Here is a 16970-nt window from a genome sequence, read left to right on the forward strand (position 1 = left end):
CAAAAAAAAAAAAATTCACATATGTTCTTTTGAACGTGGTTTGTTACTAAATGTTGCACAACTTTACAATCGATGCACTATACGTCTGTAACCTTGTGGATGAAAGAAGGCCTAAATAAACATGAAGGCTGAGCAAAGCGAAGGTGACTACATTAGTATGTAACAGTTCAGGTTGGAGGGCAGACCTATCCATATAAATATGATAACTGTTTATGAAACATTTATGGTGCAGCAGACACAGGAAAGTTGTCTGATATGCATGAACGTCAGGGTTCAATGACCTTGTTTGACAGGGCAGGAAACTGCAGTTTGATTTTCATAAGGGCCACATGACTGCAGGCACGAATCCTATTTGGGTTTGAGGCAGGCGTCGTGTTTTAGCTCAAAGTGACGGTTTAACAGAAGACAGACACACCGTGCACTCCTGTTCCTGCTGAACTGAGCCAGTTTTTAGGTGAAACACTGTTACCAGTTCAGTAGGCACGGGAGGGCACAGCCCAGTGCAGTATTAGATTCACATCAACACATACAAGCATGCATAGGAAGAAATTAATTACAAAAACAAAAAATCCCAAAGTGTACTAATCCCAAACCACGTACATAGGTTTAAGAATTGATGCTTCCCATATTTGCATTTAGTGAAACAGTGGTTAAAGGAGTTTATTAACTTTAATTAGATTTTGCATCTGGTTTTAATATTCTCATCCAAGACACATCTCTCAACTTTATTTCTTTACTTTCTTACCCTGTTGTGTAGCACGTAGAGTGCTATAGAGTCTATTCCAGCTGACTCAGCGTGTAGAGACGTGTACAAGCTGGACAACATCAATCACAAAGATAGACAACTGACAAGCCATTCAACCCTGAACCTCTAATGTCTAAAGTAACTACAGTATTAAGGTGCTTCAGTGAGCAGCCTTCTGATCATTGACCTTCAGAACTTTTTATAAGTTTCAGGCTGAGAAACATCACATTGAAAAGGTAGCTTTATCATATACAGCCTATGTCATTACAACAGTTATTATTTCACTATTTTGTTTTTTTTCTCCCCTATTGCTTAAAAAAGTGTTTTTTCCCCCTAGTTTCTCAGAAGACTTTTTTCACACACATTCCAAACACATGTAGGCACTTGGCTGTATATTAGCCTACATTAGCTTTTCTGTGTAAAATACCTGTGCCGTATACCACTTTGTTTCACATTTTTTTTGTGCATCAACACGATTTTCTCATACATATAAATATATATACATATATACACATTTTATTTTTTTTTTGCTGCATGAAACAAAATTGAAACTGATGTATTTCAATGAGTTATTTCCCTAACCGTAAGCTTTACCCAAACCCTTCTAATCCTGAAATAATATTCTACACAGTTGCAATCAAAGTTAGGAAATAAAGTAACAGGTTTTGTGCACTGGCTATGTGTGATTGTCAACCCGAGGAAAAAAAAAAAACCTCATCTGTTTAAAAATTGTTGCACTTTGAGATTTGCTTCAAATGTAAAGTGCATTATAAATTAAATGTATTATTATTACAATATTAATTGTACAAAATAAAATTCAATTGAAATACGTAACCTTAAAATTTGTTCCAAGCGGCACTGAAGAAAAAAAAAAATCAGTAAATGACGTTGGCACGAAACGATACATTAGTTACATACATTACATTAATGCGACAGTTTCATGATCCCCATGAGATTGTGTTGCCCTGTGACCAGTGTTGGGAGTAACTAGTTATTTTTGTAATATATTACAGTAATATATTCCTTTTTGAAGTGACTCAGTAGTGTAACAAAAGTGAAAAGTGGTAATATGTTACTGTATACAATTAAAGTAACTCAAGTTACATGTATATTGAATTTAATATATTGTAAATATATTACAAGTTCAGAGTAACTTACTCAACACTGCCTGTGACTGTTAGTCTCTGTGTATTAGATCTGTTTTATTTCCTTCACTTTAGCCTTTTTCTTAACTAGTTTCCTTATTGCAAAGAGACAGCATTCATTCATCCTGTATCAAGTGCCTCATATCAGGTTTTAAAATAAAACACTTACCAGAAATGATGACTAAAATTTGACCTTCACACCCTCCAAATAGTATAAACTGTTTTCTTATACATGACAAATAAAACTACAAAATCTTAGCATTAGTTGACATGTCTTCCTCCTGTGCTCCATACAGTAGCATGATGATGAACCTTGGAAACTTTATATCACTTCTGTATCTAAAGGTAATTTCAGCCAACCTGATATGAGATAAGACAGATTGAGACTTTTAGAGTTCTACAAATGTTTCTTAATCTCTTGCATAGTCTGTGGTGTTCCTGCTCTCAGACTGGATGATTGCTGCATTTCAATATTTCCCATTAGAATGATGAAGTGGTTAAACTGCTTCTGGAACCAGCTAGAGCACCATCATAACTCATACAGCTAACCCATACAGTTGAACATTAACTTGCATGCTTAAACGAGTCTAATATTATGCACAACATTCCTGAAATTGTGCTTGTGGTATCTTCATGCTAACATTCAAACTTGGGTCATGTTTAGATAGACGTTTTTTTTTTTTTTTTTTAATATAATTGGCTTTTAAGAGCCTTGCTGTCAGACAAAGGTGTGTTAACACAGCAGTTGCTTCAGGCAAACATAATAAAAGGCACAATTTGTCTTACGTGTAGAGATCGTTGCACAAGAAGAAGAAGGAGCACATACTGTATAAGCACATGGCGTTCCATATAAAGCAGGCCTAAACGTCTCTTTCCCCGTTTCCCGTCATCTACGTCTTTCTTCACACCCGAGATCATCCAGGACCTTCCATCCACCGTAACAAATCTCCAACGCAGAATCAACTATTTCGCCTCAGGCACTGAACTTAGCCACTGTGAACAACACACAGCAGGGATCAATGCTCACCAATTAGCTAAGCTCTGTGCCTTTAGCAAGTGGGTGGCTGGGTTTCGAGGGAGTACAGACTTATGTAGACCTTTACGTGACTGCTCAGGGGTTACCAAGAAGTTTCCAACATCGGCGGAGAACGAGATGTTAAATGCTATTCAATTCAAAGCAACCTGAACATTTCTTTTGTTAATATAAATCATTTGTCTGTTCTTTTAGGCTCAATTAGTAATATTTCAAGCAAAATAGTGATTACAGACACAATATGCATGCATATATATATACACAACTCTGTTATAGGACATACATTTATAAGAAACATTTCTGATCATTAATCAGTCAATGGTGTACATGTCAAATTGTTAATGCAAATATCTGGTTTTCCATCTAAATCATTATGTATCAAACTCAAGGCCCGGGGGCCAAATCTGGCCCTTAGAGCATCCAATTTAGTCAACATAAGACAGTAAAAATGGCAGAAAAAACATCAATCATTCTGTAAATTACCATCTAATTCAGTTGTAGATATCGCAGTCCCTCCAAATACACACATTCAGTAAAACTCTGCAAAATTTGCATGTTTTCCCATGCTGATATCACATGACTGCAGACATTTTTAATCTCAAATTGTTGAAAGAACTCTCAGTTTTTCCAAAAATACTGCAATTTTCCTCATACTGTTCAAAATTTACTCACATTAGATACAAAACAATTTCACAAAATCTAAGAAAATTTGAAGTCAAATCCTGCAGGCACTGATATCCATAGCTTTTATGCTAGGATATTGTGAGCACTTACCGGTACATAGTTCACATATGATTTACTTTTATATGAGGAAATGCAAACTAGGGCACATTATTATTTTCTTTGTTTTCTTTTTAAAATCTGCGTCCCAGATCAAACTGCTCTGTATATGGCCTCCTGAACTAAACTAACTCCACTGTAAAATCCAGGTCAATAATTGACTGGGAAAAGTCAAAATGGCACACAATGTAACCACAATGGAAATGACATGTCGAAGGTGTCGCCTGCCGAGCTGTGAAAGAGTGGAAATCCCTGGCAATGTGATTTTTGTTTCTGTTAGTGCATCAAATCACGGTGCCAGGAACCCTCCCTACCACAGCAAGGAAAAGCTGAATCCATCCTTCCTTCTCGCAGCTTCAGACGCCTCCTTCCACAGCAGCATGGGACTGGGAGGCACCTGTGACCCAAAAAAACAGAGAAGAAGAAAGAGGATTTTGACAAAAAACTTCTCAGAGACACTTTGAAAATTATATTTGCATTGAAGAAAATATATGTTTTTTTAAAGATTAGACCTCAGTGACACTAGAGGAGATACTCTGCAGACTTTAGTGGTGCACATATCAGCAGAATAGAGCAGATGTGGAGTTTAGTGAGAACATACAGTCAGAATCAATTTAATCGAATTTGTAGATAAAAACAATTTTTATTTTGCAAATTCGAGTTTGAATTTTTTTTTTTTTGTTTTTTTTTCAGTTTTATTCTGACTTTTTCGCATTCTGATGTGAGCCAGCCCCCTCTTTGTTTACATGTGTTTACCCTTTGAGTAGGCTATATGTGTACCACATACTTGTTCAATTTTTTTATTCGCACTATGCTGAGATGCTAAGGGAAGAGTTTATTATTTCTTAATTGTAATGTATGTTATAAAATATGTAGTTATCTGATTTCTTAATCAAAAAATTTAAGCTACTGTGAAGTTGCTGTTGCACTTTTCCTTAAACCTGGGTTAAAGCTTGAAATTGTTGAATGACAGAGCCTCATTACCTTTTTTTTGGGGGATTGTTTTATGCATTTTAACTCTTGAGGACAATCACAGCAATACAGTTGCACTTTTGACAATATATCTGATGTCTGCAGTCATTTTAAGTGCATAAAAAAAAAAAAAATCAAAAATCGAATCGAAACACAAGGAAAATTCACCCTCCTCAACGCCTCATCTCTTATACTGTATTCATCCCGTCCTTGCTACATATGTGTATAATTATCCTTCACTGCTGTTGTTTATGCTGTTTAGCAGCAAAATTCCAGGCCCACCCGGGTGGAGTGGAATAATAACAGGATCGAGGAGCTGTGAAGAAAGACATGAGGAGGAGGAGAAGGTCAGGACTTAGCCTTAACAGTCACTTTTAATACAGTAACTGTTGAATGTCATTCTTTTTTTCCCTGGTTAGCAAATGAGTTATTTTTCAACAATTAAAATTAATTATATGCAATCAAATTGTTAAAACTTGCTCAATAACTTGTTTTTCTTGTGGAGTTAAATAAATGGGAGCAAGTCTAGCACAATGTGGAATAATCCACATTCCCACATAAAGATGAGAGTGAAGAGTTTGCTCTGAATTTAAACTTCAATCTTTAATCGGCCGTTAAAATGATAGCAACAACAACATGAGTTCGATGAAATAGGAAAAGGCAATACCTGTGCTGAATTACACAGCACAAAGGAAAGTTTATAAACCAAGAGGAAAATGAATCTGCCTTGTTATCGTGCCAATTTTCCTTCCACATTTCCTACACTTTTATATAGAGTTCAAGGATACCTCACCTTTTCGCATAAAAGCAATAATGGTAAACATGCTCTCTCATGACAAACGATCATGGCAACAATTCATACAGCTCAACTAAGAAATACAACAGTCAGAGATAGAAAAAAAAAACATGCCTGACAGAAACAATGACTTAATTATACAAGAAGTTGTGTTAAAGCTTTTTTTATAGGCTGAATGAAATGCACATAAATTAATATTAAGCTCTCAAAACATGTCAATTGATTAAAAAAAAGGACAGATTTCATGTCTTCAAATGTAAAATAATCAGTGACGTGCGGTCAGGGTAGGCAAGGTAGGCAGTGCCTACCCAAGGGTGAATTGATATTTTGATAATTTGTTTTAATTATAATATAATTATAAATTATTTATTTTTCAATTCCGATAGCGTACAGTACCTAGAAGACCAAATGACTAAACATCGCTATTTCCTGGTACAGCTGCACAGTAAGGCAGGAAGAGGCTACACCCTCTCCCAAAAGCACATTGCTGCTCTGCCTCTGTTCCCATAGCGTTTTTTTTTTTATGAGTTTGCGCATCCACAGTCAGTTCCCCAAGATGAACACCATTTACATCCAAAGGCAGCTCTCTACGCTGCCTTTGGACATAACCGTTCTATGCTAAATGCTATACGTAAGTTCACAGTGCATTAGTGAATTGATCCAGCGTGGCTGCTACAGCTGCTACGTTCTCTGGCTAGTGGGCGGGATAACACTACAGGCAGGATGACAGCGCTAGAGATGATAAAGAAACTTTCTTTTGAGGAAAAATGACAGCTTTTAAAAAATGGGAGACCAACACCTGAGCTACCAGACCTTCAGCAAAGGAAAGGTCAGAAAATGTTTCGTTTCGTACTTTTCACAGTGAATGATACAAAAGGTAGGATTGCCTTTGTAGATGTGCCTCACTGAAGCTGTTCTGAGTTGTTGTTGTTTTCGCTGTGTTTCCAACACAAACAACGGATGCACTGCCGTGTCATGAGATATATCTTGTTGGGAGAGTATGGAGGCTACATTAAATAAATGATTATGTTTCTTTAATGGTGTTTTACGATGTTGATTTTGTTTGATTAACGCTTGCCAGCAGAAACACATGAAATTGTCATTGCAACGTGCCTACCCAACCCTAGTGGTCACGGCACGTCACTGAAAACAAAGTATATAAAAGCTGCTAAATAGCGTATTAGGGTTGGGCTGAGCATCAGGCAGACAGCCTATCATGTTGTACCAAAAGGGAAATGGCTCCAATGTTTTCATTTTCAAGAGTTTTTGAATAGGAATCCTTCAACACAAGGTCAACCCTGTTCTATGTGAATCAAATGCGATTACATGTTAGTCGTTTTAATGCTTGTGTGCTAACGCCAGCTTTTCCTGCAAGGATAAGGAAGTTATACCTAAAACATTTCTTTTTGTCATTTCCTACGTGCTCAAGAACTGACTGGTCATGAAATTCTCTCTCTTTATTTGTCAGTATTTTTTAATAAATGGATTTTCCCACTGATAAAAACTCACACTTGAATAGGTTGTTTCTGTGCAGAGAGGGAAAATATCTGTGCTTTCCTGTTGGCGAAAAACCCTGAAAACCATCTAACACTGCATGTGCAGACAGGGCCCTGACAACCTCTTCATGAAAAAAAAATGGACTAGAAGTTTTCTATCGACAGCGTCAGTTGTACAACTCAACAAAGGCATGTAAATCCCTCCAGACGAAGAAATATGTCTACCTTGTCAAACCGTGTTAGCTTGCTGCCCCTCCCTTCACACACATCATGAATAAGGTTTGTCATGGTGGTGAGACGTACGACATGCGGCCGTGCCTCAATGAACACTAACGTTGACTGAGAGATTGCCTCGCCTGTGCGCGGCTTTGCTGGTGTGTGTATTGTTCATTTGAATGCATGAGTTGCAGCACGTTGGGCAGAAAGATAAATATAGGAAAAGGCTGAGGGAGTGGCCGAGCTTGTTAACATGCTGGTGAGTCAGGGCTTGACTGCAGGGAGTGAAGGCTTGTTAGGGGATGATAAATGATTGAATTCATCATTACTGTCAGGTTTTAATGAATAGTGTTAAGACGTGACATTGTTTTTTGCAAGTACGGACTCAGTGGGTGGCAAACTGGTTTAATGTGCTACTATTGAAACGACATATTGCATTTCTGCAATAAATGGGGAAAAGTCATAGAAAGGAGTGACAAGATAAAGTAAAGGTCGTCTTTCTTTTACTAAAATATAAATATTGGTAATCTTTTGGTAATCTTTATGTTTTATTTTAGTTTTCATGTGCACAATATGCTAGTTGATATTGCTTAGCCATGTATACTAAATGCAACCATAGACGGGCTAGTTTAACTCTGCTAATAAAATGTTATTGCACTAACTTCAACCTTAATCCTGACCCTACTTACATAATGGATGAATATATACTGTTTACCTAAATAAATTAATGGAAATAATGATATACAGTACAATGCTATTTCTGCAATATATGTAAAATAATGTATTGAGACTCTCGCTGACAGCATCAGTTGTTAGTGTTTCAAGATAAAAGGTGTCATCAGTGGTTTTTAATCCACTTTGATCAACATTCAAATTTATTTCAGGGACATTGTAAATAAATAAACAATACTGTAAACATGCCACAACTAGCCAAATGGATATATTCCATCTGTAGTCCCTAAACCTAAAAACAGGAAGAATAAAAAAATCAACCAAAACAATCTCAATCTGCAACATTTCTTATATGGAATTTGAGTACACAACAATAAATAAATACAATACTCAACAAAGACAAACAGTCCCACAATAGCATATCACCACCTCATTCATACCATAGTAGCATATAAGCTCATTCCAACATAGTACATAGACAAACAATTACTAAAAGGCCAGCAGGGCCAATATAATATATGGTATATATATATATATATATATATATTTTTTTTTTAGGGCAAAAAGGGGTTTATCTGTTCATTTTCACATCCCGGATGTTTTAAAATCCGATCGTCTGTGTGGAAATGGGATGAAAAATGTGCTATTAGAGCTTCCCCTTGAGTGAAACTGTTATTCTGTTGATGAAGGAGCTACAGACACGACCCTTTACGCTCCTTCAAAGCGGAGATGATCTGTCGATGATGAACAACTTGACTAATATCTTCCTCTCAGCCACCTCTTATAGAAAAAACACTGTCTGAAGCGTTTCGGTTGAGATCATTCTTAAACGGCCTCAGCAGCTAAACTCGACGCTCACCTCCATTTGGTTGTGGTTTGTTGAAGCCAAATGTTATGTCTTCAGCTTAATCCAAATGAGCAGAATTTACAGCCTGAGAGAACTGCAAACTATACACATGAATGGAGGTGTGAACAAGGCATCACATTTAGAAAGTGCTGGGTTTGCACTTAATGCCAAGCAAAAAGCCCCTATTCACACACTCAGGAGGAACTGCTTGTTGGGCAAAAGACATTTGATACCAGTAACAAAATCCAGCATATTCAGCCACTCTGAAACCTAAAGAATGAAGTGCTCCTTTAACAAATATAAAGAAAGCCACTATTTTGACTTTATTTTTTATTGGCTGTTGCCGACTGCATTTTCTTGCAGGGACGACAAAAGTCACACACCATTTGCAGAGAAGCACTTTCTGATGTGACTCTGCTGGAAATGATGTATGTGATGGTGAACTCATGTGAGCTCAGCCGCTCATCGCTGGCGTCATGTTCATCTCACACTTTGGTGACTGTGATTTGTCACTGGGCTCACCCAAAACACCGACAAGGTGCTGAAAGGCATACAGAGAAACAGGAGGACAGAAATGAAAAGTGTGTGTCTAAGAAATAACAGAATGCGACTTGTGGCTGTGAGTGATTATCTTATTTATTTTGTATTCATGTAGTTGTTTTTATTGCACTTTGGGAGGGTATTTTAATTTTGTTGTAAATGTTTACAATGACAATAAAGATATTCTATTCTATTCTAAAAAAAAAACCAAAGATACATCCAATAATCAATTAAAGTGCTGGGAAAACTTGTGTTTAAAACTTAGAGTAAGCACACTATCTACATTGTGAAACTATTTGTGGTAGTGAAATGTGAAAAGAAAAAATGTTTGATACACAGGTTAAATTCACCACAAAAATTATTGACAAAAAATTGTCTGAAAATAACGTACAACTCACCATGGATATATTATTATTATTATTATTATTAATAATAATAATAATAATAATAATAATAATAATAATAATAATAATAATAATAATAACACTAAGAATAAGATCGAGAATGCAAGTGAGTCAGCACTCTGTATATTAAATGCAAATCTAATTAGTGTATTGTATTTTTCTCGAGTGTTCATCCATTGGGCTTTAATTTTTTTTAATTTATCTAAAAAAATACACTTGTTTTGTTAACTATTTAATTTATGAAAAATTATTAAATTATTGTTTGTTTGGTGAAGGGAAAGACAGACAGGTCAGTCAGTCTGCAATTGGTATTTCTTTTCTTGTTGTGTCTTGTCATGTCATGTCCTAAGTGTTTGCTACAAATCATCTTGCCGATAACTAAGCGACTTTTCTCCGTGCATGTTGTTTTGAACTCAAGTCAGCCCAGTTCTACCTAAGACCATGATCAAATGCAGTTAATTGATCCGAAATGTGCACCTATGAATGTATTATTATCTATGTACAGGACAGAGCTGACGTAATAAACATAAAACTGTCTCCACCACCTCTGTAGGTAACTTAAGAATCCATGACCATTAAAAAGTCATTATCAGAGTTCATTGGGTCTTGCCTTCATTACCGAGCTCATTAAGTCACTCAGTCTTAATAAAGCAACTCTCACATGTGACGGATGAAGGGAAGAGGCATCAAGCAGAAGCTTTTTCGCATGAACCATTAAAAATAATCCACTTTGCACAACGTTAATGCAGTTTGGTTGAGATGTAATTTCATGCAAAATCAATCACTGCCAACCTTTTCTTAGAAACAGAATTGAACCTAGGAACAAAGAATCATACTGATAATGTTGTGACATGAAAGAGAAAAACTTTTAGAAGAATTTCTAAGAGTATCCAGCTTTCCTCTCTTAACAGGAACATGATTGATTCATAATGCATGACGGGAAATGGCACTGCTGCATTAAAGCCTGGCATAGGCTATCTTTGAATCTGATAGTTGTAGCCATTTCAGCTATTAGCTAATAGCTGTGGCTGAGCTGATCGGATTTTGACTGAGAGGGAAAGACTTTCTGCAAGAACCTGAGAGGACTCGAGGATTCAGAATCGCACACTGACGTTGAGAGGAGGATAAAAAAAAGAGGCAGGAGAAGGTGAGTAGATATCCTCTATGTGTATGATAGTGTCCAGGTTACGCAATAGTTAGCAATACATGACCACATATTTTGGAGATTTCAGCCAAGACACTTTAAAATGGGGAAGTCGGCACTACGATCCTTTAACATTATATATTACTGTATGTCGACCTCCACAAGCGTGCGTTAAAAGTCCTTTTTATTGCCTGTGCAGCTTCTAAATCACCTCTCATTCCAAATAATAATGGTAACATATATTAGTCGTTCAGTTGAGCTGCTTGTAATTTGGGTCGAGTTTCCCTTTAAAATCTTTTTTGCAAAACCTGAAACATGAAAATTCTGAAGGTTCTTTTTCTGTAACATTGAATGTGATGTGGAATGAAAGCTCATTGGCATCTTCTGTTGCGAACAACTTGAGCAGATTTAAAACTTGTTTTATCAGTTTGGTTGTTCAGTAGCGTCTTGGTGACGCAGAGGTTGGTTGCACTGACTGTGTTAGTCAAAGCTGTCAGTGAATTTTCTCAGGTTTCCTCCCATCGTCTACAAAGACGTACGACTGCTTGATAAAATCCTGTTCCAAACCAAATACGTAGGAGTGCGTCTCTGATTGTCTGTCTTGAACTGAAGGAAATTTCACACTCAAGATAACGTGGGAAAATAAACGTTTGTTTTAAATTCACAAAGTGGAAAACCAATCCTTCGCATACAATGTTTTTCTTGCATCTAAGGAGAGAGATACAGATCAGCCAATGGAGGCCATATTACTGCCCCAGTTAGCTCTTTGAAGTCTGTAACTTTATGATTTTGTGCAAAAACATGACTAAAACAATCAATTGCAAGTAAAATAAAAGCCAATGCTGCCAAGTGAAGTGGACTCTAGCACTTGTAAACCTTGCAGCAGGTATAGAAAATAGTTTTTTAGGCACAAATGAGTAATCTCAATGCACTTGAACACAACTTCAGTATGTGACCTATGGAAGAGTACCATCAAAGCACCTGAAGCTAATCCTTAGCATAAAGTACTACAGGAAGTTTTATGGAGAGTAAGCCATGCACACTAGTTGCAAATCACTGACATAAAAGATAGATTGTTGTTCAGTGGAACAAAAATCTAACAGTTTTAATGACATAATTAAAGTTTATATAGACAAAATTATACAAAGATATTGATAGAGTCTCAGTCAGTGCTTCTATTGGCAGAGCTGACTATAATAAAGGCCCCTGCTACTTTGAAACACACGCTCTAAGTGGTGAACAACTCCTCCCTGCTGTTTAAGAGTACTCTAACGGGAATGTGGGCCTGCTGGGGGTTTGTTTCCTTCATTTGATCGGCATTTGATTCAAACGCTGCTAGCACAAGTTGTAAATGAAAAAAGAAAAACACACACAAAGAAAGAAAGCAGAGGGAGTTTGGTGATACAGGTGATATTAAAGCAAAGAATAAGTAAGGCAGCCGGACGATGCATCTCCTGACTAACATTTGAGATCCATCTGTCTGGGTGGTGTGTGAGAAAGACAAAAAGAGTTGGCGTGTTTGAATCGTGACCTCTGTAACCGACAAACTCCCTCCCACCCCAAGCATGCAATCTCTCCACAAACCCAGGCCTGTTTTTCCATCACACATGGCTTCAATTGGAAGCTGCTCCTGCTGCTGCTGTGTCTGCAGCTCTAAAGAAAAAATCTTCAGCCAACCGCCGCACAACAAACCTGATTGTAAAATCAGTGACTGGCAACTAATGTTGAGCTGGCGCTGTCCCCATGCAAGCCGTGAATAAACTCAGTGTTCAGCGGCTTGATTTCTTGGCTAATCTTTGTCTGTCTCTTTCTGTTTCATACATGTGTGTTCAGATATGTGTGTGAACACGTCTGTATTTAAGGTAACGCTCGTACAAACAACAAAAAAAAGCTGTTTACGACTTGGTTGGTTGTAGAAAGTAAATATGCACTAGTTGAGGCCTTTCAAAGGCTCCTTCATTTGGGTCTTGGCTAAGACGGCTTTGAATGTATGCTGTAATTGCAACGGTTAAGACAAAAATCCTCTGTGGTGGACCATTGGCTAGGCTGAAAGGCCCAAGGGAAGCCATGCTGTCCTCTACACTTGAACGCTTCACAGTTGATCTGAGGGGGAACCAGAGATCACACAAAGTGCAGGAAACCAACGGAAGGGGTGATGGCTGCACACAGCGAATGTGCATAAACACCACACAGACAAGCAGTGACCACACTCACATCAAGTCCACCAATAACAGCAACATCAACAAATGAGCAATAAGACAACACCCATGTCAGCATCTGCTGGGAGTGGAGAACTCAGAGCTCTGGGGTAGTGTCAGGATTTACATATTTCACAGAAATTTGCACAAAATACAGTTTAACATCTAACTTTTTAACATTAAGCAAACTTCCACATTTCCACTGCATTATATGATATACTTTGAACTTCTGATATAAAGAAAAAAACATGCATATACAGGCATTTTCTGACTACGAGATGAACTGAAGTTCATTTATAGCCGTTTTTGCATTTCCTCTGAATTTCAGTTTAAAGTATAACATTTTGGTAATAAAATCATGTTTCTGATTTAAAAGGTGTGGCCGTACCAGGCAGAAACAAACAAACATTTGGCCATTTTTTCCTACATGTTTAATGTTAACAAAGAAAAATCATGAGCGATATCAAACTCTCATATGTTTTTTTCCTATGGCGTAATTATTTTTTAACTTTGATAAAAGGGTATCCAAAAATGTTTCTGTTTTTTTCAGCCATTGTATGTCAGTTGTATGTGAATACATATTCCAACTTTCAGCAATCTGATGCCTACATTTTGTGTGTTGAGACCTATTCGCACACAACACTTGCAGGGTTTAGTACAGATAAGAAGAACTGTGAGGCCTGCAGGGGCTGTTTACTCTTTAAAATGTTCAGTATATTTTTACAACCATAAACAGCTTTGTACTGAGTGTTCTTTTCATAAATGAAAAAGAAGCAGCTGTTTGCGCATCCTTTTTAAAAGGGATGATCTTTGTTCTTGTGTAACAGGCTCGAGCACATGGGAACAGCTCACTAGTTAATAAAGCCTTGGAGGGTGCTCAAATATTTCAGTTATTTGTCAAAAAAAAAACATTCTCAGTACTTGACTTATGATTAGGTTCATTAAATCAAATGTTAGTTTTTGCCTAACTAGTGATGAGATTATGACGTGAAAGAAAAACCTCAAAATAGCCAAGAGGAACAAAGTGCTGCTACTGCAGCCAGGAGTCATACAGGTGAGTATGTGTGTGTGTGTGTTTAAGTATGTGTGAAATTGAAATCACTTTGTTCTACTTTGTAGGTATCTTTCCGTAGCACGAGTCAGGCAACATTTTCCATTTGACCTCATCAGCAGCCCAGAGAAACCGACCAACCATGTGAATCTTTGTCTGACGAGCCAGCAACTTGTTTGTTGTGCAAACACATAAACTGTCTATCCTCGTGCTATCAGCAAAAGATCAAAAACAGTCCAAAAACAGCACATATTCCAAGTGAAGCTTTGATCAAATGTGTTTCCCTCTGTTTATGAGGACTCAGCCAGTTGTAGATAGAAGAAAAAGACAAGCAGCGACACTACAAAAAAAACAACCATTGGTGTTTCTAAATTAAAAGAAAAAGAAAAACTTACAAAGAACAAAGAAGTGTGTGAAAAGACATTTGAGAGACAGAGAGGAGTGTTTGCCACTCACCATTCCCACAGGTCTGCATGGCAAGACTGAGTCACATCAGAGTTGAGATGAGGATAAGTACAAGGTGGAATAGTTGACTCTCTGAAAGGAAACCCGTTGACCAATTTGCCAGCTGACTCACTGTCTGGCTAATGAACAACTAATGAAGAGCTCAACAGTGCCAACAGTTTCAGGTCCAGAAAGTTGACATGTCTCATCGTCCTGTAGTTGTCTCACTGCTGTCCAGCAATGTCCTGCTTTGTCCCGGGGGTCGATTTCCTGGACTCCGCAGCCCCAAGATTGTGCCGGGTCGAGTGTGAGGATCTGCTCTGGTACGAGAGGAGAGAAGAGAAAGAGGAGGCTGATCGGTTCCCATAGAGGTCAGATGTGGAGGTAACACACCCAGCTCCCTTCAGCTACTGGAGCTGTCTCCCTCTGTTGTTCCCCCCCCCCCCCACACACACACACACACACACACCCATCCACCCCCGCCCTGGCAGCTCCAAGCCACCCAGCTACACTCACACAGTAAGGAGTTACAGTACAGACAGAGAGAGACTTTCAACCATTGTCCCAGGAGATCCAAGTGAGAGTCTGAAGGCAGAGCTGCCAGTCCTCCTCCTCCTCCTCCCTCTTTACCGTCCTCCCTCTCCTTTTCCCCCCCCCCCTATTTTTTTACAGCCTCCGCTGAGACACTCTTATTGTGTGGCAATTGCATTAGCCTTTGAGAGCGAGGAATGGCTCTTAGTGTCTAATGCAACGTTCTTCCTCTCTGTTTTTATCTCCCCCTATCTTCCCGTCTTTTCCTTCTGTTTCTCTCCCTCTCTCAGTTTAACATGCACTCATAAGCGCGCACACACACACACACACACAGACACACACCTCTCTTATCCTTCCTTCTTTGCAGTTTTCCTTCTTCCCCCATGTGTTATCTCTTAAAGTGACACTGTCTGTAGCTTTTTGTCTGCAGGTGCTCGAGTACTTTGAGAGAGTCCAGGTGCAGGATTGGATTTCTGGAAGTGGAGAGGTATTGATTGTGTTTCTCTGTTTGCCTTGAGATTGTCTCGAATGTTTACCCACTGTCACAGCACTAATGGTCTAATGTGCCTTTATAGGAGATAAGTATGCTGAATCAATGAATCGACAATGAGCAAAAAACACATTCAGCTACTTGGGTTACAGTTGTAACAACGGGAGGAAAGTTATCACCATATATCAAGAGGGAAATCTATTCTTATACAATTATCATGGACCTTTACAATCTAAATTTAGAATCCCAAAATAAAATCTAAATTGAAAGTTGGTTTGAATTGATTTATATAAGTTCAACAGGGTTTGCTTTCACCTCTGGATTGAAATAGGAAAAAAAAAAATGGAAAAAATCCACCAGGATTCATGAATTTCTGCTTCACAATAACAGGAACTATAAACTTGTGATGGATAAAAAAAGTTGTCTCTGCAAAAACAAATGTCTGCAAACATTAAGCATGAGTCACATATTTCTGCGCTTAATGTTCTGACTCTTTCTGTTTGAAATGCTGATTAATTTTACAGTCACAATTGTCTCGGTTGAGTTTTTATTATTTTGATTTGTTTAATATGGGTCTTATTTTGAAGTTTTAGGATATATTCTCGGTTGATTAAATGTCTTTGGTGGTTCAGTTGGTTTTGATGCTTTGCAGTTCTATATGAGTTGTGAGTTCAATCCCTGGTTGGCTTTTTTTTTTTTTAATGATTATTTGTATCTGTTTTATAACCATTTTGAGGGTAGTGTGTTCTGTTAGTTCTGTCTTTGTCTATGGGTCATGAATTTATGTTTGTTTCAACACACACTGTCAGTATGTGTGTGCTGAGTATGTAAGAAGGATTCCCTTGCTCCTGACTCCACCCAGGTTTGCCTCAATCTCCTGATTATCTTCCCTCTACTTTTTAAAGTAGTGCAGATCACCAGGTTATGTTATGAGTTCTCTATTTTTATTATTTGCTTGTATTCCCAACACCCAAACGAGTAAAAAAAAAACAAATGTGCTGTATAATAAAAAATAAAAAATAAATTCCTTGTGTTTATTTGACCTGGTATTTGTGCAAAGTAACATTTGGAATGCAGACACAATAACACGCTAAATAAAATAGCTGTATTATTGCCCTACTGTTGAGGCTTTTTTTTCTCTTATGATACATACAGTATATACATTGTGTTCAAACTATATAACCCTAACACTCAAACAAAATACCGTACACACAATTTAGTTTAAAAATCACAAATGTTATGAATTGTGCGAGTTAACCAGAGTGAAACCCTGATCTGAGCAGAATTGGATCAGTGTTTCCACACGTTTTACTCACAAAGAAAAAGCCATTGTATAAAACTAAACAATGCTAAAAATTTGTTGTATTCACTTGTAAACCGCACACACCCGCATGTGTTCAACCCAGCTCGTCACGCTGTCAACAAAGTCAGTGAAAGAGCTGCAGATTTTCATCAGCTATTACAAA

The 16970-nt window shown here is 37.7% G+C and overlaps 1 long non-coding RNA gene across 2 annotated transcripts; it reads right to left on the reverse strand.

Annotated features, from left to right (window-relative positions):
• Positions 1-2596: 2596 nt before the first annotated feature.
• Positions 2597-15078, reverse strand: LOC114462462 (uncharacterized). 2 transcript variants are annotated; one of them, XR_003673954.1, is made up of 3 exons: positions 15000-15078; positions 14496-14798; positions 2597-4100 (listed from the first exon to the last, which is right to left on the reverse strand). It is a non-coding gene; the product is annotated as an uncharacterized LOC114462462 (long non-coding RNA). The 2 variants fall into 2 exon arrangements; XR_003673953.1 differs by lacking the exon at positions 15000-15078 and having other exon boundaries at positions 14496-14902.
• Positions 15079-16970: the final 1892 nt, after the last annotated feature.

Source organism: Gouania willdenowi, chromosome 4 (genome assembly GCF_900634775.1).
Source record: "Gouania willdenowi chromosome 4, fGouWil2.1, whole genome shotgun sequence".
Taxonomy (NCBI): domain Eukaryota; kingdom Metazoa; phylum Chordata; class Actinopteri; order Blenniiformes; family Gobiesocidae; genus Gouania; species Gouania willdenowi.